The sequence below is a fragment of the Engystomops pustulosus genome, chromosome 6 (assembly GCF_040894005.1).
Source record: "Engystomops pustulosus chromosome 6, aEngPut4.maternal, whole genome shotgun sequence".
Taxonomy (NCBI): Eukaryota; Metazoa; Chordata; class Amphibia; order Anura; family Leptodactylidae; genus Engystomops; species Engystomops pustulosus.
In genome coordinates this window covers 134,276,892-134,302,013 of record NC_092416.1, presented here as the reverse complement: position 1 = coordinate 134,302,013, position 25,122 = coordinate 134,276,892, and the positions used below count along the sequence as shown (strand labels likewise).

Below are 25,122 nucleotides of genomic sequence, written 5' to 3'. Positions count from 1 at the left end.
GGCACAGTAATAGTACTCTTATTCTTTATATAAAAGCAAGGCACAGTAATACTACTCTTATTCTTTATATATAAGCAGGGCTCAGTAATATTACTCTTACTCTTTATATAAAAGCAAGGCACAGTAATAGTACTCTTATTCTTTATATATAAGCAAGGCACAGTAATAGTACTCTTATTCTTTATATATAAGCAAGGAACAGTAATAGTACTCTTATTCTTTATAAATGAGCAAGGCACAGTAAAAGTACTCTTATTCTTTATATATAAGCAAGGAACAGTAATAGTACTATTATTCTTTATAAATGATCAAGGCACAGTAATAGTACTTTTATTCTTTATATATAAACAAGGCATAGTAATAGTACTCTTACTCTTTATGTATAATCGAGGCAGAGTAATAGTACTCTTATTCTTTATATATGAGCAAGGCACAGTAATATTACTCTTATTCTTTATATATGAGCAAGGCACAGTAATATTACTCTTATTCTTTATATATAAGCAAGGCACAGTAATATTACTCTTATTCTTTATATATAAGCAAGGCACAGTAATACTACTCTTATTCTTTTATACATGAGCAAGGCACAGTAATAATACTCTTATTCTTTATATATGAGCACAGCAGAGTAATAGTATTCTTATTCTTTATATATAAGCAAGGCACAGTAATATTACTCTTATTCTTTATATATAAGCAAGACACAGTAATAATACTCTTATTCTTTATATATGAGGCACAAAGTAACTGTATCTGCGGCACATAAATAACTTTATAGAGAGAGTCACTATTATTTTTTATATATGAGCAAGGCACAGTAATAGTACTCTTACTCTTTATATAAAAGCAAGGCACAGTAATAGTACTCTTATTCTTTATATATAAGCAAGGCTCAGTAATATTACTCTTACTCTTTATATAAAAGCAAGGCACAGTAATAGTACTCTTATTCTTTATATATGACCAAGACACAGTAATAATACTCTTATTCTTTATATATGAGCACAGCAGAGTAATAGTATTCTTATTCTTTATATATAAGCAAGGCACTGTAATATTACTCTTATTCTTTATATATAAGCAAGACACAGTTATAATACTCTTATTCTTTATATATGAGCACAGCAGAGTAATAGTACTATTATTCTTTATATATAAGCAAGGCACAGTAATATTACTCTTATTCTTTATATATAAGCAAGGCACAGTAATATTACTCTTATTCTTTATATATAAGCAAGGCACAGTAATATTACTCTTATTCTTTATATATAAGCAATGCACAGTAATAATACTCTTATTCTTTTATACATGAGCACAGAACAGTAATAGTACTCTTAGGTTTCTTGCACACAAACTTGAGCTACACTTCGGCAGAGACCAGGGTGTAGCATATGTCTGGCTGGAGAGGTGGAGGGGTGAGCGCCCCTCACCCCTCCCCTCTCCATAAGGATGCATGCTGCCCGGCCGTACATACCTCTAAAGATAGAGCACTCTCTTTCTTTTTTCCAGCAATGGCACAGTATGGTAACACAAGTGTGTACTCACTGTAATCTGCCATGCGGCTGAATGATAGCTACTGTACTACTACTTGTATTATTTATTTATGAGCACAGCACACAGGGTCTATTCTTATTCTGTATAAATGAGCATAGCACAGTACTGCTATTTGTAATTTGTATATATTAGCAAATTTGTGTACTACTATTCTTATTCTATATATATTTGGTCGGCAAAGTATGAAAAATTATTTTAATTATAATTTGGGGAGGCTCACAATTTGTATACAGTCCGTGGACCATGGAAATTTCAATGAAGATCTGATAGCTATGTCGCCTTTGGTCTGCTGATGGAACCAATATTTTATTTAATCAGCACTGCTGTTTTACGCAGAAGAATGGATTCCTTTTATCAAATATCATCATAACGCTTGAAGTCCGGCCCTCAGCAATATATTTTGTCTGTGAAGCATGGTGCTGTGTTTCTAGCCTAAAACTAAACTAGAACATTGCTACGGAGTAACCAGTTGGTATCTTAAACAACAACATACAGTCACAGACATATTGGGGCTTTGACCCGGTGAGTCTATAGGGTCCAGTATTTCATTCAGACCCTTGCAGTAGAGTTTTATTTGTTATAGACTATTTTCCATACCGACACTTTATATATATAAGAGATGAACTATGATTTCACACTGTCAGATGACTGCGCTCTTACTGAACTTATCTAAAAATGGACCTTATCTAATAATTCTACTATAAATATAGCTTCAGCATCTTTCCAGAGGAGTCACAGTTTACATCTAATGAACAACATCATAACAGCAGTCACAAGGCATATCTAAAAATCCCTATACACAGTGGGGTTCTCAAAATGCTCCTGATTCCTTAGAGGGGCATTCCTGGAATATGAATTTCTGATACAAAAATCCCTAATGTTATAAATAAACGAATACAATAAAATTCAATGTTATTAAACAGGAAATGGAGCTTAAATAGTTTGCTTTTACAATTCTATGTGCTATTTAATGTAGGCAGAATTATCTCCAAGATGGCCACCATCTACAACTACAAATCCCATGATCCATCAGTTCTTAGTAACGGCTCCTCCTTCTCATGCTCTGCTGCCACTGATGATCTAACAGGCTGTGTTGCTCTGTTACTATTGTGATGATGTGTGTAACTGCCATGACTGCACATCACCTCACTGAGATTATATCGCACCAGAACACTGGCCATACTGGATGCACTGCAACCAACCAACTACAACCAAACATAGTCATGATCATATAACCTGCCCAGGCAGGTGCAGGACATGTGATGTGGACATGTGACCAGTGGCCATCTTCTGTCCTGTGTCTGCTCCACAGGGACAAAATCAATAAAGTGATCAAAGGGCCGGTAACATTTTATTCTCCATCATAGTGTATGTCTACAACATTTTTCTACTAACGGAAGCAAAAATTTAAATAACAACTAATTACATATTAGCTTATATTTTAATGACCCATTTGAACCAGTGGCCATTATGATCTTGCTATCTGCTCTTAAATACTTAAATGCTGCTGTCAATATAGATGGATGATGATAAAACATCAGCATAATGGTTGCATTTTTTGCCCCTTTTCACACTGCAATAAAGTCATCAATCTTATGTATTCTAAAATAGAACCAATGAAAATTCCAGGTCTTCCCACAAAGTAACAGGCTTTGGGAAGAAGTAGAAAAATAGATTTTACTAATCGAGAATCAAGACATTTATGAAGGCGCTCATTTACTAAGGGTCCGAATGCCGCACTTTTGTCGGGTTTCCCAAATATTTCCATTTTGCACCGAATTGCCCTGGGATTTTGGCGCACGCGATCAGTTTTTTGGGCGCATTGGCGCCGGCTTGCACGCAACAGAAATGGGGGGGCCCCGGGGACCTCGGCGCAGCAGCGACACATGCAGGAACTCGGACGCACAAGTAAATGTGCCCCAATGACAGAATTGCTGTTTTTTTTAATTCCCCCCTGGAAAGAGTTAATAGAAGTAATTCATTAGAGTTATGTACCACAAAATGCTGCCATTAAATGATGCAACTCAGCCCTTTAAATCCCTGACTGGATAAAATCTTGTAAGCTCAAAAAATGTGCCTCTAGCGTTGCAATGCAATGCTAGTGCTTGGGGGCGGCCCTCAGCTCAGAGAAACACATGTGATTGGTTACCTATGAAATACTAGAAATGCTTATGCTCTCAGGCCCCGGCCCGCTCATGTGCGCTAGCATTTGTAAACGCAGCACTAGCAGCACCTGTGACCGGACATTGAAGCTGTAGCTTGTCTTTGGATTTTTTTTTTTACTTTTCACCAACTAGAACTCATCCCTCAAAAAATGTATATTAGTGGAAAAATAAAAATTGTTTAAATCTTTGTGTGTAGCAGAATGCAATTTTTATATATTATTCTGGAATAACAAGTGACGCCACCGCAGTATCCAATGAACATCTGAGACACTGGATTCTGTGAGAAGCCTCGTTTTAAAGTGGAGCTTTAATAATCATTTTTGATATGGCGTTTGTAAAAAAAAAAAATGGACTGTAGAGTCGCCCTTAGTAACAGCTTTTATCTCTATTGAGATTCTTATTCCTGTTCAAGCCTGTTTATGTTATATCTAAAGAGCCTGATGTTGGGTTTGGATCAAATCTCCCTGGGTTTATCTTTATAGTTCTGAGCAGTCAGATTTAACCCTTTCTGCTTTATGCCTGGCTATAGTATTCGATTAGCAGTACACTATCAATCTCATCAGTCTTTTCTTGTCTAGATGAAAATTAACCCCTTAACACTGCAGCCCTTTTTCGTTTTTGCGTTTTCATTTTTCACTCCCCACCTTCAAAAATCTGTAACTTTTTTATTTTTCCACGTACAGAGCTATGTGATGGTTTATTTTCTGCGTAACAAATTACACTTCAAAATGTTGGTATTTAATATTCCATGCCGTGTACTGGGAAGCGGGAAAAAGTTCCAAATGCAGTGAAATTGGTAAAAAAACGCATTTGTGCCGTATTCTTGTGGGCTTGGATCTTATGGATTTCACTGTACGCCCCAAATGACAAGTCTACTTTATTCTTTGGGTCGGTACGATTATAGGGATAACAAATTTATATAGGTTTTATAATGTTTTCATACATTTAAAAAAATTAAAACCTCCTGTACAAAAATGTTTTGGGGGATTTTGCCATCTTTTGGCGCTAATAACTTTTTTATGCTTTGGTGTATGGAGCTGTGGGTGGTGTAGTTTTTTGCGGATTTTGATGACGTTTACAATGTTATAATTTTTAGGACTGTACGACCTTTTGATCACTTTTTATAGAATTTTTAATATTTTTTAAAATGGCAGCGATTTTCCGTTATGGGGTTAAACGCAGTGAAAAACCGTTATCATATTTTGATAGATCGGGCATTTTTGGATGCGGCGACACCTAATGTGTTTATGATTTTTACTGTTTATTTATATTTATATCAGTTCTAGGGAAAGGGGGTGATTTGAGTTTTTAGGTTTTTTTCTTCTATTATTTTTTTAAAACTTTTTTTTTATTTTTATTTTTACGATATTTCAGACTCCCTAGGGTACATTAACCCTAGGTTGTCGGTAAGATCCTATCATATACCGCCATACTACAGTATGGCAGTATATGGGGATTTAACTCCTCATACATTACACTGTGCTGATAGCTCATTGTAATGCATGGGTTAACTCGAAGAATCCTTGGGTCTTCGTGAGACCCGAGGCTACCATGGCGATGGATCGCCGCTCCCTGATGACGTCACAGGGAGCGAGGATCCTCGGAAAGATGGTGGCGCATAGCTTTGCCGGTGGCGATCAGCAGGAAAACACCCGCGATCGGTGCAATATGCAATATGCAGCAAAGACTTACCGGCTATGGAGAGCAGTGCATTATCTTATCAATCTCATCAGTCTTTTCTTGTCTAGATGAAAATTAAAGGTCCCTTTCTCACTGGTGCTATCCTAGTCTACTTCTGGAAGTACTCAGACAGAACTCTACTTTGCTATGCACTTGCCAGATGTTTTTCACAATCTCTTTATCTGATCCTATCGGGGAAACATAGCATCCACTTCTCCGATTCTAGTCAGAGGGGGGCATTTATTATGGCCTTTTTAAATGGAAAACTGGCAGTGTTTTTTTCCCCTCTCTGCGCCTCTTGCTCTTGAATTTATGAAGTGTCGGCACCATAATATTGCCAACTTGTTCTATTTTTTAGCAAAAAAAGGACCCTTGTTTGGGGCTCGTGTGTCATCGTCTTGTGTGTCATCGTCTTGTGAGTTCATACACCAATGACAGGAGATGAGACTGTAGCCCAAGCTACTAACTGTAGGCGGTCCCTTGTATATATACAGTGTACACTCACCGACCACTTTATTAGGTACACCATGCTAGTAACGGGTTGGACCCCCTTTTGCCTTCAGAACTGCCTCAATTCTTCGTGGCATAGATTCAACAAGGTGCTGGAAGCATTCCTCAGAGATTTTGGTCCATATTGACATGATGGCATCACACAGTTGCTGCAGATTTGTCGGTTGCACATGCATGATGCGAATCTCCCGTTCCAACACATCCCAAAGATGCTCTATTGGATTGAGATCTGGTGACTGTGGAGGCCATTTGAGTACAGTGAACTCATTGTCATGTTCAAGAAACCAGTCTGAGATGATTCCAGCTTTATGACATGGCGCATTATCCTGCCATCAGATGTTGGGTACATTGTGGTCATAAAGGGATGGACATGGTCAGCAACAATACTCAGGTAGGCTGTGGCGTTGCAACGATGCTCAATTGGTACCAAGGGGCCCAAAGAGTGCCAAGAAAATATTCCCCACACCATGACACCACCACCACCAGCCTGAACTGTTGATACAAGGCAGGATGGATCCATGCTTTCATGTTGTTGACGCCAAATTCTGACCCTACCATCCGAATGTCGCAGCAGAAATCGAGACTCATCAGACCAGGCAACGTTTTTCCAATCTTCTACTGTCCAATTTTGATTAGCTTGTGCAAATTGTAGCCTCAGTTTCCTGTTCTTAGCTGAAAGGAGTGGCACCCGGTGTGGTCTTCTGCTGCTGTAGCCCATCTGCCTCAAAGTTCGACGTACTGTGCATTCAGAGATGCTCTTCTGCCTACCTTGGTTGTAACGGGTGGCGATTTGAGTCACTGTTGCGTTTCTATCAGCTCGAACCAGTCTGCCCATTCTCCTCTGACCTCTGGCATCAACAAGGCATTTCCGCCCACAGAACTGCCGCTCACTGGATGTTTTTTCTTTTTCTGACCATTCTCTGTAAACCCTAGAGATGGTTGTGCATGAAAATCCCAGTAGATCAGCAGTTTCTGAAATACTCAGACCAGCCCTTCTAGCACCAACAACCATGCCACGTTCAAAGGCACTCAAATCACCTTTCTTCCCCCATACTGATGCTCGGTTTGAACTGCAGGAGATTGTCTTGACCAGGTCTACATGCCTAAATGCACTGAGTTGCCGCCATGTGATTGGCTGATTATAAATTAAGTGTTAACGAGCAGTTGGACAGGTGTACCTAATAAAGTGGCCGGTGAGTGTATAAAAGGAAGGGCTGGTCTTGTATCTGCAGTTGTTCAATTCACTTATAAGTGTTAGTCTTATAGGGATGTAGCCTTCACATTATCAAAGTGACACAGATAAGTGTATACAAATGTACATTAAAGGGGTTTTCCCATTTCAGCAAATCAATGTTATTGTTTGAATTATGAAAAATTATACAATTTTCCAATATACTTTCTGCATCGATTCCTCACCGTTTTCTAGATCTCTGCTTGCTGTCACTCTATAGAAAGTGTCATTGTTTACTTCCAGTGCACGGCTCATTATATCACATAGAGTAATCAGAGCTGTGTGACATAACGTGCGTTGCACCTGTGTGAACGTGGTCAGATTTCTGTACACTAGAAATAAACAATGAAGATTTCAATAGCCGTACAGCAAGCAGAGATCTAGAAAACTGTGAGAAATTACTCAAACAATAACATTTATTTGCTGAAATGGAAATACTCCTTTAATAATCAAGCAAATCTGCTGAATTCAGTGTTGTTATGGAGTCCAAGTGATGATTCAAGTCACCATTAAGTCACAATATATGTACCCGCAATGCCTTGAGAAGTACTGTATACGTGTATACTGTATATAGTATAGAAGATAGATGGCATTTATCTAGTTTTCATAAGGATGTATTCACACATTACAACAGTAGCAAATATGCATTGATTTTTGAGCAAATTACAGCATTAATCACTACATTACTGTAATGTGAAAGTTTACTGTAGACTAATCAATCATTATCTCGGAGTAGTTTTTCCAATCAAGTAGCAAATATACTGTACAACCCAAATTTGCATAAGAAAGAGAATATCCATTTTATCATACACAAAGTTGTTTCCAAAAAAGGATATCACAAATGTTCAGAGTATTTGTCCATGATAAGCTAAGGATTGCATCTTCCTGCATCTTCCACAGAACTGTGGACAGGTGTGGAAGAAAGAAGCCACGTTTTTCTAATCCTGGAAACTCTGGAAAGATGCTGACCTATGATTTCTTTTTCTATAGTATCTTCATTCTTCAGTTTAAGTCGTGTCCTTTAATATCTAGAATGCCTGTCCTCTGGTGGATATAAGTTTCAAACCAGTTTCTTGCTCCTCAGATCCTCCTTAGTGCATGACCTCTTGTTCTAGTACTTGAACTCAGAGAGAAATTGCACAGATCAGATATCTTTTTGGTTGCTAGAACACTGAGTTATGTTGCCCTACATCTGTGGCCAATATTCTCACCATACTGAAAGGCTGCTGAGTATGTTATATTGGAAGTCCCAGTTGCAATAGAAAGGTGATCAGCAATGTCGCCTCATTTTCTATATAGTGCTTGTGTCGCACACAGCGTTTTTCTGCACACCAGGGATAGAAAATATAAAAGAATGGCTTCCTTTTCTCCATCCTGCTGGATTTACCTCTGGCTTTTAATAGGATGACTAAAAATGCATCAATGTTTAAAAGGAGAACTAGAATAGATGCCCAAGACTGAGTGAATCCCCATGTTGTGTTCGTGTGACATCCATTTATCATGGATCTTTTTGAACTATAATCTATGAGTGATCAGGGAAAAGCAGTTTGCCCTGCACACATGATAGAAAGGCTAGATTTGGATAAATCCCATATACTGAACTGCTACTGTATTGCTGTCAATTTTCCGCACTTAAAATCCACATGTAATACACAATAGGGGGTGTTTTCTTTTTTTTTTTGCCTTGCTGCGCCTTATTTATGAAGTGTCGGCACCCGTGTCTATTTTACCATCATGAATGTGGAGACGGTTCTAAATGTTTGCGGGCGGCAATTCATTAATCCCTTGCGCCACAATCTAACATTCCAGTGTAAATTATAGCGCAATTCATCCACCAAAAACACAGACCGTGCGCCAAAATTGATAAATGCTCCACAATATGTTTTGGCCCCCTTTGACTCTAATACCCAAGGATAGCTAAATACAGCTCTCTGTCAGTCCCAAAGAAGTGAATTTAGCAGTAGCCAAACTGTTGCAACATCTCTTTATTCACACACCAGACCCTTTTCTCATAATTAGTGGGAGGCCCTCGAGGTCCAACCATTTATACATTTATTTACTAGTTGGTATTTAAAACTATTTACGAGGTTCCTGGAAGAATACCTCTAGAATAATTACAGTTTTATTGATTTTTTATTGTGTTTATTATGATAAATACACATTACTTTGTCATTGTGAAATTAGAGGTATTGTAGATATAGTATATTGTTCTATTTTCTTTCTCCTCTCTCTTTTACCCCATGATCCCGGGGGTAATATTTAGCACCATCCATCCCCACAATCACAGAGAGTGAGCACAGCCTAAAGTTTAGGAGAATCGTATTAAAATGCAATTGATCCCAAACATGTGAACGTGGACTATTATGAGAAGTCACAAGGGGGGTCCAAAAGGATAATCATAACTTTCCTAAAGCATAACATGTGAACGCGACCATATAAAGACCCGACATACCAATGGTTACAGTATTAGTTACAGAGAGGAGCATTTATTATGGTCTTACAAATGGAAAACTGGCGCCTCTTGCACCAATTTATGAAGTGTCGGCGCCATAATATTGGTGTTTTCCGACACTATCAACTTGGCTGCAAAATTTTGGCGCTGCTTGTGAATCCACCAGTTTTCTGGCGCTTCTATTTTTATGAGAGATTTTTTTGGTGCAAGTTGTGGTGCAAAAAAGCTAAAAGCAAGTCTTGAGAGTTCTAAAACCTTTCAGTCCATGCGCCAATTCATTAATCTCTTGTGACACAAACCGATATCCCACTAAAAAATATAGAACGGTTCTAGTGCCACCCTGCGTCAAAAAAAATAAATGCCCCTCAGAGAATCTTTTCCTAGAAAATCATTCAATGATCTTCTCAGCCCTTTCTGCTATATAACATTCTGCTTTTTCATAGTTACAGGTTCCTTTAATGTCATGCCTGTTTTCAGCCAAGGCACACTGCTTGCTGGGTGAGACACGAGAAGATTCCATGAACACGTAATATATGTGACACAATGTATATATATAAGATTTACTGCTGCAAGATGAGCAGAATTCTGTTGCATTTAGCTTAGTAAATCTCCACCATTATAGTGACGTAGCAGTCATCAATGATAACAGATGTGGTAACTCCAGGCCTTTGGATGGACTTAGGCCCCTTCCACACTAGCGTTGCATTTCACGTCAGGGTGCAATGCGTGAAAAACTGACTTTTTGGCTGCGTTTTTGTTCCATTTTTCCTTGGAGTCATTAGCGTTTTTGCGTTTTTCAAGCGCGTGTTGTTCACGTTTTTTTGCGTTTTTCACGCGCGTTTTTTAAGTCAATTGGACTTTTCCAAAGGGACCATGGTTCGGGAATAAAATGTTTTATTTAATTGAAAAAGAATGTCTTCTCATAAGTTAGCAGATGTATGCAAACATCTGCAATCTATTCTTCACTGTTCCGCGCGCGTATATTATCTCCCGACAAGTTAGCAGATGTGAAGAACAGTGAAGAATAGAATAAAAACAGTGAACACAGTGAACACAGGATCATTTAAGTGAAAAACACAGTAAAGAACACAGTGAAGAATAGATTACAGATGTTCGGCACATCTGCTTACTTGTCGGGAGATACGCGCGGAACGGTGCGAACAAAATAGTATGTGAAGAACAATGAGGAATGAGGAAACAATGGGACAGAGTGCAATGCAAGTTCTGCGCGTCAAAAGCACGCGCAGAACTCGTCTTGGAAAACGCTAGTGTGGAAGGGGCCTTACTATAGCTGTTGGTCACCTGCATTAGCAGTGGGTTTTCTACTACAGGCAAAAGAAAGAAATCCAACATGTTTGATTGAATTAGCATTATTTTGGGGTGCATCCAACTTTTTGATAACTTTTTATTACACATTTTGGTAGGAAGGAAGCAGTAAAATTGGAATTTTGAAAAAGTTTTGTATTTTTATCTTTTATACCCTTCACAATATTTTAATATTTTCTAAGCAAAGGTTGCTATCAATGCAACAATACACAGTTTGTGGGTTATTTTAAATTTTTTTTAGACCCACTAATTTGTTACTTGTATGCTAACAATGAGGAGTGTTCCATGCCATCATCCTCAGGAAACCACTCCGTCATGCAACAATTTGAAATTTAAAAAACATCACATGTCCCCCATGTCCCCCCCCATTGCTTCCCTCCTCAGGACTACACACATGTCTGCCCCATTCCTCACTGGCCATTCCCAGGGGACTAGGGACACTGCTCTGCATAAAGAAAGGTACATTTTCATCTAACTTCTTTCGAAAAAAGCCAGTTTTACTATAAAAGCTTTTTGACACTAATCTCTATGGGGACATGAGGAAGCCAAAAAAGGGCTCCTAGTTACATCAATAAAAATGATTTTAAAATATAGAACAGACATAATAGTTTCATAGTTTCATAGTTTATACGGTTGAAAAAAGACACTTGTCCATCAAGTTCAACCAAGGAAGGGAAGGGATTGGATGAGGAAGGGATTTAGGGGAAACAATCCTATATAACATAACCATCAATGTTATTTAGGTGTAAAAAGGCATCTAGACCCTTCTTGAAGCTCTCTGCTGTCCCTGCTGTGACCAGCGCCTGAGGCAGGCTATTCCACAGATTGACAGTTCTCATAGTAAAAAAGCCCTGTCGCTTCTGGTGATTAAACCTTGTTTTCTCCAAACGGAGACAGTGCCCCCTCGTCTTTTGATTTGATCTAATCTGAAACAACTTACCACCATATTTTTTGTATGGACCATTCATATATTTAAATAAATTAATCATGTCCCCTCGTAGTCGTCTCTTTTCCAGACTAAATAAATCTAGTTGTTTTAATCTTTCCTCATAACTAAGACCCTCCATACCCCTTATCATTTTTGTGGCTCTACGTTGAACCCTCTCCAGCTCCAGGGCATCCTTTTTTTTTTAAAACAAAATTTTATTTGATTTTCAATACAAAACAAGTAAACATACAGGACAATAGGACATTGCGCATTGTCCATGAACATATTGTAATATAAATAACATTTTATCTTTATATAACATTGGAAGTACATTGTGTAATCAGTTTAAATCTCAATGTATGGCGGCATTTTTGCATTTTTCTGACATTATCATCGTACCTTGCAGTAATCAGGATTTAGGAAGGGTTTTTATTCCATTGTTTGTAGTCTTAAATTCCCCAACGTCCAGGGCATCCTTTTTATGGACCGGTGCCCAGAACTGAACAGCATATTCCAGGTGTGGCCGAACCAATGCTTTGTATAGTGGTAATATTACATCCCTATCACGAGAGTCCATTCCACTTTTGATACATGACAAGATCCTACTAGCTTTAGAGGCAGCTGATTGACATTGCATGCTGTTATTCAATTTATGATCTACTAGTACCCCCAGGTCCCTCTCAACAAGGGACTCTCCCAGATTTACTCCCCCAAGGACATATTTTGCCTTTGGATTATTGGCCCCCAGGTGCATAACCTTACATTTATCCACATTAAACCTCATTTGCCAAGTGGATGACCAAACATTCAGTCTGTCCAAGTCACCCAAAATAGGAAACCTCAATGCATCCCATAAATAAAATACATATCAAACTTGAAAAGCTACAGCAATTCTGCGTAATTGTACTTCCAGGTGAAGGTATATAATATTTCATGGCGTGTACTGGGAAGCAAGAAAAATTTTTTGAATGCACTGCAATTTACACACATTTGCGCCATTTTCTTTATCACTGTGCGCTTCAAATGACACTTCCCTTTTATTTTTTGGGTAAGTATGATCACGGGGATACTAAATGATATAACTTTTATAAGGTTTTAATACAGGTAGTCCCCGGGTTACATACAAGATAAGGTCTGTAGGTTTGTTCTTAAGTTGAGTTTGTATGTAAGTCGGAACTGTATATTTTATCATTGTAATCCCAGCCAGAACTTTTTTGGTCTCTATGACAATTGGATTTTAAAAATGTTGGGTTGTTGGGTTGTCATAAGAATCAGGATTAACACTAAAGCTTCATTACAGACACCTGTGATAACTGTTACAGCTGATCATTGCAGCCTAGGACTAAAGTACAATAAATTAACAATATCCAGAGGTCCGTTTGTAACTAGGGGTCGTATGTAAGTGTTCTTAAGTAGGGGACCGCCTGTACATCCAAAAAAATGTGAACCTTTTGTCCATAAATGACTTTGTCTCAGCATATTCTGACGCTAATAACTTTTTCATATATCAGTGTATGGAGCTGTGCAAGTTGTCACTTTTTGCGGAGCAATGACATTATCATTGCTACCATTTTGGGGTCTGTACAACCTTTCAATCAGTATTTATAATTTTCAAAATGGCAAAAAAGTGGCAATTCAGACATTTGGTCGCTATTTTCCACTATAGAGTTTACCTTTAGGAATAACCATTTTCATATTTTGATAGTTTGCGACATTTGGGACACAGCAATACAAACATTTTTAAGACTTTTTTTGTTTAGATTTATATCAGTTGAAGGGGAAGGAAAGGTGTAAATTTTATCCTGGATTATACTGATCATCGCTACCCGATAATGTCACAGGGAACAACAATCTCCTCCAAACGGTGGCACTCAGGCGCCGATGGCATCATTTAGCAGGTGTTTGCATCAGTATGCAGCCATGAAGCCTCTTCAAACATCTTTTATTTTAAATCAGATCCTTTTTATTAAGATTTTTGACAAAATACAAAGATCACAAAACATCTTTAACGAAATTGTGATTTTCATCTAGAATAAAGCAACTGAAAAACATATGCTTTCTCGACAACACAAAATCTAAAACAATATATGAACTACTGTATATAGGAATCAAACAGGCTGGAGCTGTGCATAATTAGGGTAAAAGGAGAGTGCTGGGCCAGCCAAAGGAGCGTCAGAGCCTCATTATCATAATTTTATAACTGTTTTTTCAGCAAATCCACTAAATTCAGGGATTAAACAACAAGGTATGTTTGCTTCATAATGCATCAAATCAAATGGTAGATTTTCTTTAAACTGGGAATATCCTTCAAGTGACATAACAGACAGAAATAATAAAGGTACATTGAAAATAACGTTGCATTCCTCTACAACAGGGGTCTCAAACTCAATTTACCTGGGGGCCGCTGGAGGTAGATTCTGGGTAAGGCTGGGCCGCATCAAGTTTTCCACACAAAATGCACTTACAAAATATCATTATTCAGATTCAAATGTCATGGCGTCTCCCAGCGCAAGGAAAGCCCCAAGCTGGGAGACGTGTTTTCTCTATGAACGGTCCTGTGCACCGAGGGGTCCCAAGCTCCTACCGCACTGAGCCCAGTCAGGGACACTCCCCCCCCCCCTCCCCCCCGGTACTTGTCTCCCCGTGTCCCTCCCATCGAAGAAGATGAAGTCGCCGCTCTGACCTGCACCAAGTGCGTTCAGAGCGGCGACTTCATCTTCTTCAAGTACCGGAGGGAAGGGGATTAACCGGTTACGGGCCCTTTCCTGTTTTTTCATGTCCATTTTTCACTCCCCACCTTCAAAAATCTATAACTTTTTTATTTTTACACGTAAAGAGCTGTGTGACGGCTTGTTTTCTGCGTAACAAATTGCACTTCATAGTGATGGTATTTAATATTCCATGCCATGTACTCGGAAGCGGGAAAAAAATTCCAAATGCAATGAAAATGGTGAAAAAACGCATTTGCGCCATTTTCTTGTGGGCTTGGATATTGCATCTTTCACTGAGCGCTCCAAATGACTTGTCTACTTTATTCTTTGAGTCGGTACGATTAAGGGGATACCAAATTTGTTATAGGTTTATAATGTTTTTTACAAAAATTAAAACCTCCTGTAGTAAAATTATTTTTTTGATTTTGCCAACTTCTGGCGCTAATAACTTTTTCATACTTTAGTGTACGGAGCTGTGGGTGGTGTCATTTTTTGCGAAATTTGATAATATTTTCAATGATATCATTTTTAGGACTGTACGACCTTTTGATCACTTTTTATAGATTTTTTATATTTTTCAAAATGGCAAAAAAGTGGCATTTTCGACTTTGGGCGCTATTTTCCGTTACGGGGTTAAAAGCATTGAAAAACCATTTTCATATTTTGATAGATCGGGCATTTTCGGACGCGTCGATACCTGATGTGTTTATAATTTTTACTGTTTATTTATATTTATGTCAGTTCTAGGGAAAGGGGGGTGATTTGAAATTTTAGGTTTTTTTATTATAATTTTTTTTTTTTAAACTTTTTTGTATTTTTATTTATACTATTTTTCAGACTCCTTAGGGTACTTTAACCCTAGGTTGTCTGATCGATCCTATCATATACTGCCATACTACAGTATGGCAATATATGGGGATTTTCCTCCTCATTCATTACAATGTGCTATCAGCACATTGTAATGAAGGGGTTAAAACGAAATAGCCTCGGGTCTTCGGAAGACCCGGGGCTACCATGGAGACGGATCTCCGCCCCCCGATGACGTCACGGGGAGCGGCGATCCCAGGTAAGATGGCGGCGCCCATGCGCCGCTATCTTTTTGAGGCTGCCGGCAGCTTTGTCGGCAGCCATCGCTGTGAAAGCACCCGCGATCGGTGCTAGCACCGATCGCGGGTGTTACCGGTAAGCCTTTGCTGCAATATGCAGCAAAGACTTACCGGCTATGGAGAGGGCTCAGCCCGTGAGCCCTCTCCATGCAGCGCGACCAGGTGGGGGCCGCAAAATATTGTCCCGCGGGCCGCAGTTGGCCCGCGGGCCGCGAGTTTGAGACCCCTGCTCTACAACATCTAACAGATAATAACGGTGGAGGTGGAAGACTCCCTTCTAAGAGTAGGGCATTTCCTAGTCTCAACCATTTTTTTTATTAATCACTTGTAAACTATAGTTTGTGAGGATTTGTGAAAAACGTCCCTAATACTCCCTCTTCATTCCAAGCCCTCCATTCATTTGCCCGTTCCTAGTTAACAACATTCTTCCCTCTGATAGTTTGTGCCAAATTTGCAACTTTTTTCAATCCACTCTCATTCACAGTTTACTTACGCCAGATTCATGATGGGAATTCCAGATTATCCAGACTTTTTAAAAATAAGAAATTTTGGGCAAATCCACTTCAGTCCTACAGTGGTGCACAAAAAAAATAGGAGCTAGTGCCAACTCTAGGTGTAAAGATATTTACACCTCATAGGCCACTTTTGTCAAGCCGCCTAAGCTAATAAGAGCTCCTAAAACAATCCAAAAAATCAAATCATACCTGCCTAAAGATATATCTGTCCCTATGGGTCTGCAAAAAAACAGATGACATTTGTGTTCAATTTTTTTACCGATGATGCCAGGGAACCAGGTGTTTGCCTTCTAATTGATGAGTATTTTTTGTGGACATCTCGACATACTGAGGGGGAATTAATTAATTTGGGCGCAGGGTGACCTTAATATATTTTTCTGTGGGATGTAAGTTTCGGGCACAAAGGATTAATGAATTGGCGCACGGATTAAAAGGTTTAGAACTCCCTAGACCAGCTTTTAGCTGCTTTCTTTTTGCACCGTAAATTGCGCCAGAAAATGAGTTGGAAAAATAGACGTGACCCTTCATAAATTAAGGCGCAAGAGGTGCAGAAAGGAAAAAGAAAACACTGCCAGTTTTCCATTTAAAAGGCGATAATAAATGACCACCACAGACTATGTTTGTTAGAATGTCCTTGGAAATCACAGATATCATACTGAGAAAAAAACTGATGTGTAAATAAGTCCTTACTTGCCCAAATCCAGCCCAAATTAGTGCATTATATAATTTGTTAGCAGTTCCTAAATTTGCCATGAGCAACAGCCCTAAAACATGATGTGTAAAAAAATAGAAGCACAATAACTATATAAAATCCACAAAACAGCCCCGTGACGTTTGAGCCAAAAATAACTAAACCTAATGTAAAAATCTTTGGGTGCAACCAACATATAATGAACCTAAAACCTCCTTAAAGTGTTTGTGATTATAGCTCTTATTCAGAGTACAGATTATAAATTCTGTAGTTTACTAGTAAATTTTTCTACAAGATTTTCTGCAAAGTTTGATGAAAAGTAAGGAAAGTTTTAAAAAAAATTCTTTAGGTACATTGGACAATCAAAGGTGATTGCAAACGTGGATATATACTTCAACCAGCCCCACACCAGCGCAGCAGCACCATTCCATAAGGCTCACGCACAACAGCCCGACGTTTGTGTGTTTGACAAAGGCAGGGTGAGCCGAAACCTCATAAACACAAACTTGTATGTTGAACAAATAAATATCCTTGCATTTAGAAAAGTTATATACAGTGTTTTTGCAACGGGTCGGATCCCTAAACTAAAGGAATTGCGCAAGTGTAGTGCAGATAGTAAAAGAAAATGAAACATTGTTGGTAACTTCCAATACCATAAGATGCTTTACAGTGTGACACATTGGAAGGGTGGGTGTATTAACGCACTTGCGCCACAATTCTGTTGGTTTTACGCAAAAAAAAAATCAGTGTGAAAAGCCTTACACCACATTTATCAAGGCTTGTGAGACCTTTTTTTAGCCATTTTCCGACTTGTTCGACGGAGGGGGCGTGACCTTCGGAAAAAGGCGAGGCTTGGCCTGAAAGGGGGCGTGGCTTGGCCTGAAAGGGGGTGTGGCCTATTTTAACGTTCCATTGGCCAATAATTGTGTTGCAGAGTTTAGACCACATTAAAGTAGGTCCAAACTGGAAACCGACAGTGTTATCCTGCACAAGATTTATTAACACAGTGATAAATCTGGCGCAGAAAATGACTAAGGTTTTCCTCCACTAAACTGACGGAACCTGGGACACATTGATAAATCCCTCCCATTCTGTTTAGTCATGGGGCAGACGTATCAAGCTCCGGCCATGGTCCCTATATTATTAATTATTATTAATGGCGCTATAGTCTGCACTTCAACCTGGTGCAGGCTATAGCGCCTACCATAGTCCACTCCACGAGGGAGAAATATGCACAATTCTTGGCTCATTGGATGTATTATTAATATGGATCTGGACCCTCTCCAAATACTTGAGTATATTATGGATAATTCCTCCGAAAGCTGAATGCAAGAAGATGTAGCTCTCCAATCACATAATTGAACTCCCATTATTCACCCGTGTTTAGAAGGAGTGTTTTTGAATTTGTTAAAGTCGGCAAGTCTGTGACCTTTAGTACCATATTTGGAGCACAAAAACCTTTTTAATAAATTTTATTAAAGCATTTTTAAAATTGTGGAGAGAGGGGGGGGGGGGGGGTGAACATTTTTCATGAATATTTTGCTTAGTCTGTAAAGAAAAAGGCTGCAATGCTCCCTATAGTATAGATCTCTATTCCAGCCTGTTCAGTGTATGTCTATGGAACTGTCTATGAGTTTACATCTAACTGTTGAAATGGAACACACTCGCTGCTCAGAACTGTGCAAACGTAGGAGAATAGAGAGTCCCACTTAGGGGCACTTAGCAGTCTGTTTCTTTACAAAATAGGCAGAATCTCTTAATGAAGTATATTAGAAAAATGGTCAAAACATCCCCACCCACACAATATTAAAAATGATCTTAAATGACGGTAACTTTTTAGCCTTTTCTGTCTGTGTGTGTCTGTGCGTTCTGGCCTTGATTTTTTGTTTTTTTAAAGGTTTTGGCATTCACTGTGCAGTGTAAATAACGCTTTACCTTGTTTCTCCAAGGTGTTACGATTATGAGGATACCAAATATTTTTAGTTTTTTATCCTTTATCACTGTTTGACAATAAAATATATTTTTTAAAGAAATAACTTGCTTATGTATTGCTGTTTCTTGGGACCATGACATTTTAATAGTTGTGTCAATGTAGCATCAGGTAACTTATTTTTTTCTGGACAAGCTGTCATTTTCATTTATAATATTTTTGGATACATTGGATTTACTGGTTATCTTTAATTTTGCAGAAAAAAATATGTTTTTGCCATATTTTACAATGGTGCTTTTAGATGACAGTTTATTCAAATATTGGGCTTGTTGTGTGGACATATATAAAAAATGTGTATATTATTCATTTAAAAAATTAGTTTCCAAAAAATTTGTTCCACCATTTTCTGACACCCAAAACGTTTTCATACTTTGTCGAACAGGGCTGCAAAACATGTAATTTTTTTTGTGTCACATCCTGACGTTTTCATACCATGTTGGAACCTTTTTGATGCCCTTTTTCTTTATAAAGTAGCAATTTGGTGAAATGAATGTTTGCTGTCTAGGTACTGCAGTTGGGTTCGACCACGGTTAGTGCCGTAGCGGTGTCTGCTGTGTAATGCAGCTGATACCTGCCCTCTATACAGCAGCAGATTAAGCCTGCCATGGGCCCTGGGCTCTATGAATATTATAGTTTCTACAAGTCTGGAATTCACTTCCTACATAAGGTATTAGAATCAATCTTCATGGGAATGGAGGTGGTGTCCCTTCTGTCTGCTTTCAATCTGCAGGTCCAGGATCTTTTAGAGGCCTTCGAAGATCCTGTAATGGCTCTTGTGTGCATGTAAATTGAGAGGCTTAGGCTACGGGCTACCGCCCAAACTGCCTAATCTACTACTGCCTCTATGGAGAAAGCGCAGCCTGTAATCTCTCTAAAAAAGTTAACTGCACCTCAACGTACAGTAACTTTGTGGTGCATCAAAAGGTTAATGGAAAGCACATGGCTGTCTTACAATGGACCATGTGCCCAATTCAGTAAGGAGCAGAGCATAATCTAGTCTGAACTAATTTTCATGGATCACTGACAGATTTTAGTTTATGAGGATCACACCAAGAATCATCTAACTCATGTAAATTTAGACTCTTAACCTGTGCTAACAGTTTAAGGCCAGGCACAGAGTACGACAGGCCCAGCAAACCTTATGCAGCGAGCCCAACTTCACTATTGCTGGACCAGATGTCAGCCTTTGCATTACAGTACAGGCAGTCCCCGGGTTACATACAAGATAGGGTCTGGAGGTTTGTTCTTAAGTTGAATTTGTATGTAAGTCGAAACACTATATTTTATAATGGAAGTTCTAGACAATTTTTTTTCTTTTGCCCCAGTGACAATTGGAGTTTCAAAATTTTTGGTGTAATTGGACCAAGAATTATCAATAAAGCTTCATTACAGACATCTTACAGCTGATCATTGCAGTCTGGGACTATAGTAAAGCATCCAGAGAGCTTCACCAGAGGTAACAGTGGGCAGGGGGGTCCGTCTGTAACTATGGGTTGTCTGTAAGTCGGGTGTCCTTAAGTAGGGGACCGCCTGTATATCATACTCATGCTTATTAATTCCCTCCTGTCTATCTTAGTACTACCTCTCAAATAGTTAGAATTAGGCCAGTATTTTGTGATACAAACATGTGAATGGCAATAAAAATTCTGCACCATTTTTGAGCATCACTATCCTGTGCATTCATTTGAACCATTTAAAAAGGGACAAAGTCATAATAAATTGACTTGCTCTGCTTTTGACTTACTCTTGAACTGCAACTAATGCTAGAATGTGATACAACATCACTAGAACATTTTCCCAAGTGAAAATAAATTAACTGAAAACTAGTACAAGTTAAAAGCAGAGGAGTTATTAAGGGCAGCCCGGTGCCATTTTTATTATTAATTTTTTTACCCCTTAACGATCTGACCCCCTTTTTAGTTTTTTCATTTTCATTTTTCATTCACCACCTTCAAAAATCTATAACTTTTTTATTTGTCCACATAAAGAGCTCTGTGATGGCTTATTTTCTGCATAACAAATTGCACTTCATAGTGACAGTATTTAATATTCTGTGGCGTGTACTGGGAAGCGGGAAAAAAATTCAAAATGCAGTGAAAATGTTGAAAAAATGCATTTGCGACGTTTTCTTGTGGGCTTGGATTTTACAGATTTTTTTTCAAAATGGCAAAAAAGTGCCATTTTTGACTATTTTCTATTTTTTACGGGGTTAAACGCAGTGAAAAAACTTTATTATATTTTGATAGATCGGGCATTTTCGGATGCGGCGATACCTAATGTGCTTATAATTTTTACGGTTTATTAATATTTATATCAGTTTTAGGGAAAGTGGGGTGATTTGAATTTTTAGGTTTTTTTATTATATTTTTTTACTTTTTTTATTTTTACTTTTACTATTTTTCAGACTACCAAGGGTACTTTAACCCTAGGTTGTCTGATCGATCCTATCATAAACTGCCATACTACAGTATCGCAGTATATGGGGATTTCCCTCCTCATTCCTTGCAATGTGCTGATAGCACATTGTAATGAATGGGTTAAAACAAGACAGCCTCGAGTCTTCAGAAGACTCAAGACTGTCACGGTGACGGATCCCCGCTCCCCGATGATGTCCCTGGGAGCCATGATCCATGGTAAAATGGCGGCGCCGGTGTTACCGGTAGACCTTTGCTGCAGTACTTCTAGTTTCCTAACACTTTTTTGGCACCCAAAGCCCAACCCAAAGCAAGTATACCTCCTTCTTACAATCACTTCATGAATGTGGATTGACATTTCTGACACTCATTTGTTCTTCTCAGGGTACGCCAATTACATTGAGGCCGTGCGATGCAATATGTAATCACAATGCAAAACACGGCTAAAATCGGGTGCCAAAAACAACACTGTGTGCCAAATTATAATAAATGCCTCCCAAATTTCAAAAGCAGCCCCTGTGAACTGTGTGACCATATCTTTGTGTATGTTATTAGTATTGACAGGACTGAAAACGTGAAGTTATAATCCAGCTTTGATGCTATTGCAAGGTCTTTGGGCTGGTTTGTCAGCCTGAAGAGCTTTCTGCTTTGCAGTGTGCGGCTTCACAGCCCCACATACAGAAATTGTTGGATTTTGGATGTATCCCACAGAAATTAATTTAAGCATTCTTGACAATAGTATTCAACAGTATTCCACAAATACTGGGCTCCATGCTGGAACTTGAAATGTCTATGCTTCCAAAGTACAAAAGTATGAATTGTGTATTTATTAAAAAAAATCAATGAATGTGTTGAAATTTGTAGGATTTTTCCAAGGGATATCTCTAAAAATCACACTCAGCACTTCACATTACTGTGCATACCCCTAAGTGTATTACATGCCTTTAGATATTGATCTGAATTAATGAATTAACGTCTGAATAATCAGGGATGTTGTTTACTATGACAGTCTCAGCCCCTCCCATCTTGACAACTACTTTCTTGCTATAAATCAAGACCTGTCGCTTTAATGTCAAAAACTTGGCCCGGCAGTAGAAGTTCTGTTACGTATTTTCCATGCCCATCTTGTTACAAGATTTCTCCTTGTAAGATCTCCTACAACGACCACTGTCCATATTTAATATTTCTCACATCTGTTACATTTTTTCAAACATTTTTTTCCAGCTGAGCTACAGAAACAACCAACAAGTAGTAAATTATCATTGGAGAAGCACAATGGACCTAAAACCTTATAAATAAAATTGTATTGTTAGCAGCCAAGGGGCTGAAGTCTATAACAACCACTTACATGGCCAAGAACTTTGAACAACGTTGCCATCTATACTATCTAAGCCATATCTCTAGATATTAATTTAACTACTTTGTAGCTGACATTGAACTGAAAGTAGTCTCTCAAAATCCATGACTCTTTATAGAAATAGAAAACTTAAGAACCAAATATACAAGGGATCATATAGAAAATCCAACTGGGTGGGATTTTTTATGTGACAAATGCATGAATATGTCTCAGACCTAAATAATGCCCACTACTTATAATGATCATACAGGCTTGGATACTAGTAACAGACCAATACCAAACTTCTCAGACATCAGCCTACCAGCGAATTTGGACCTCATCAGTATACAGCTCAGAAATTTGGAAAGGGTTAAACAGTGTAGTTTACAACATGGAAGAGTACAAACATTTCTGAGAATCTCATTTCAGCTGGGATTACAGAATAATAAACAATGCGAATAAATTAAAAAAAATTGAGATTTACCTTGTCAGAGGCATATGAGAAATCTCCAAGAGAGAAGTTTTGTGGCACAGACTATTCCCAAGTGTGAGAGTGTCGGCCAGAGAGTCCTCGCAGGACAGCTGCAGCTGATGTCAGATGATCACGCCTGAAATCTGAGCATCTAACAAACTCTTCAGGTAAAACTTGCCTCTCTCAGGTTTCGGACATTAATTCCCTACTTGGCCAATGATATGACATGTAACTATGCGCTGGGAGCAGGACTGTGTGGACAATGTTGCCGTGTGTCTCACTATATTATTAGTCCTTTGCCCATAAAACCTGCCATTCTATAATACTCTCTAATGCAAGTGGAGAATATAAAGGCGGTCATTTATTACGGAAAACTGGACGTGTTTCTTTTCTCCTTTTGGTGCCTCTTGCATCTGAATTTATGAAGTGTTTCCCAACGACTGTGGGCGCGCAACGTCTCCGGCATTTCCTATGTAGGCGAGCACACGATCGTGCGCACGCAGCGCCGAAGCCTCTTCTGCTCTAAAGTTTAAACAGTGTTCAAAACCGCGATACAGCGGTTATTAACACTAACGAAACTAAGCACCGGCACCAGCTCACCCTGAGCTGGTGTTCGGTACTTACTGCTTACCCCTGCCATTCTAACTGGTAGGTTTCCTTTAAAGGGGGGCTATGCAATGGGCATTACATTAAAGGGAGGTTCTGCAGTAGACATTAAAATAAAGGGGGGCTCTGCAGTGGACATTTCATTAAAGGGGGGCTGTGCAGTGGGCATAACATTAAAGCGAGGCTCTGCAGTGGGCATTACATTAAAGGGAGGCTCTGCAGTGGACATTACATTAAAGGAGGGCTCTGCAGAGGACATTTCATTAAAGGAGGGTTCTGTGGTTGTGTTTTTTTTGTGGTATAATTAGGTGCCTCGGCTTATTCTCGGTTATGTACTGTATGTATATTTTTTCCTTAAAGTGAAAAGGCCAAAGACGAGGGGTATTGTAGTGTCCCCTTTTCTTTAGCCCCTTCTTTTATAGACAGAAAAAAACAGTAGGAGGGGCTACAGTGGAGGACCAGCTGCAGGAAAGGGGCGTTATAGACTGAGAACTGCTGGAAATGGCACATTATATGACAGGGAGCATGTGTGACCGGCTTCTCTACCAAATCTGTGATTCATGGGTTCCCCAATTGATTATTACCAGTCCAAGCAGTTTGTACTGAAAAGAACGTGCAAAGTCAGACAAAAAACTGGCGCAAATCCTTCAATAAATCTGGGCTACTGAGGTCTTGTGGTTTTCACAATGTGGGCTCCGTTAACACCATTATGACCCCAGCACTTCTGACTAGGTCAAAGGGAAAGCAGTTTTACTGCACTTCTAGAAACATAATTTTAAAAGTTGATTTTAGAAGGAAGGAAGCCACTGATAACAAATAAAGAAAATTACCAGAGTCAAAGTGCCTGGATCTATGAGTGAATGTCCCTGGTTTATCTTTGTCACTGGTGACCCTGCGATCCATGGATTGCGGGTGCATCCATGTTCTGCCGCCACTTGGCTCCCCCGGCCCGGATCTGTGTAGCATGCCCCGTCCGCGGACCTGCACTCACCTCTCCTGGCTCCTGATCCAGCTCTGGTCCCGGTTTTCCTTGTCCTGGCTCCCACTCCCGTCCAGGACTAAGCTCCGTGCGTCCCCTGCTTCTCTACCTCGGCTGCCACCGCGGGCCTAGCCGCACCCATGAAACGACCTGGTGGCACCCCGCTGCAGCTCTAGGTGGCTGCCTGTCTCTAGGTGATTTATAACATGGCTGCCTGTCACTAGATGATTTATAACATGGCTGTCTGTTTCTAGGTAATTTGTAACATGGCTGCCTGTTTCTAGGTAATTTGTAACATGGCTGCCTGTTTCTAGGTAATTTGTAACATGGCTGCCTGTTTCTAGGTGATGTGTAACATGGCTGCCTGTTTCTAGGTGATGTGTAACATGGCTGCCTGTCTCTAGGTAATTTGTAACATGGCTGCCTGTTTCTAGGTAATTTGTAACATGG

General features: G+C 39.2%; 1 protein-coding gene across 1 annotated transcript in view; it reads right to left on the bottom strand.

Annotated features, from left to right (window-relative positions):
- The window catches only part of SCN4A (sodium voltage-gated channel alpha subunit 4), a 96,519-nt gene extending 73,304 nt beyond the window's left edge, over nucleotides 1-23,215 (bottom strand). The window contains exon 1 of the mRNA XM_072111128.1: nucleotides 23,100-23,215. The gene's annotated coding sequence lies outside the window, so the exon portion shown is untranslated. The remainder of the gene's footprint in view (nucleotides 1-23,099) is intronic.
- Nucleotides 23,216-25,122: the final 1,907 nt, after the last annotated feature.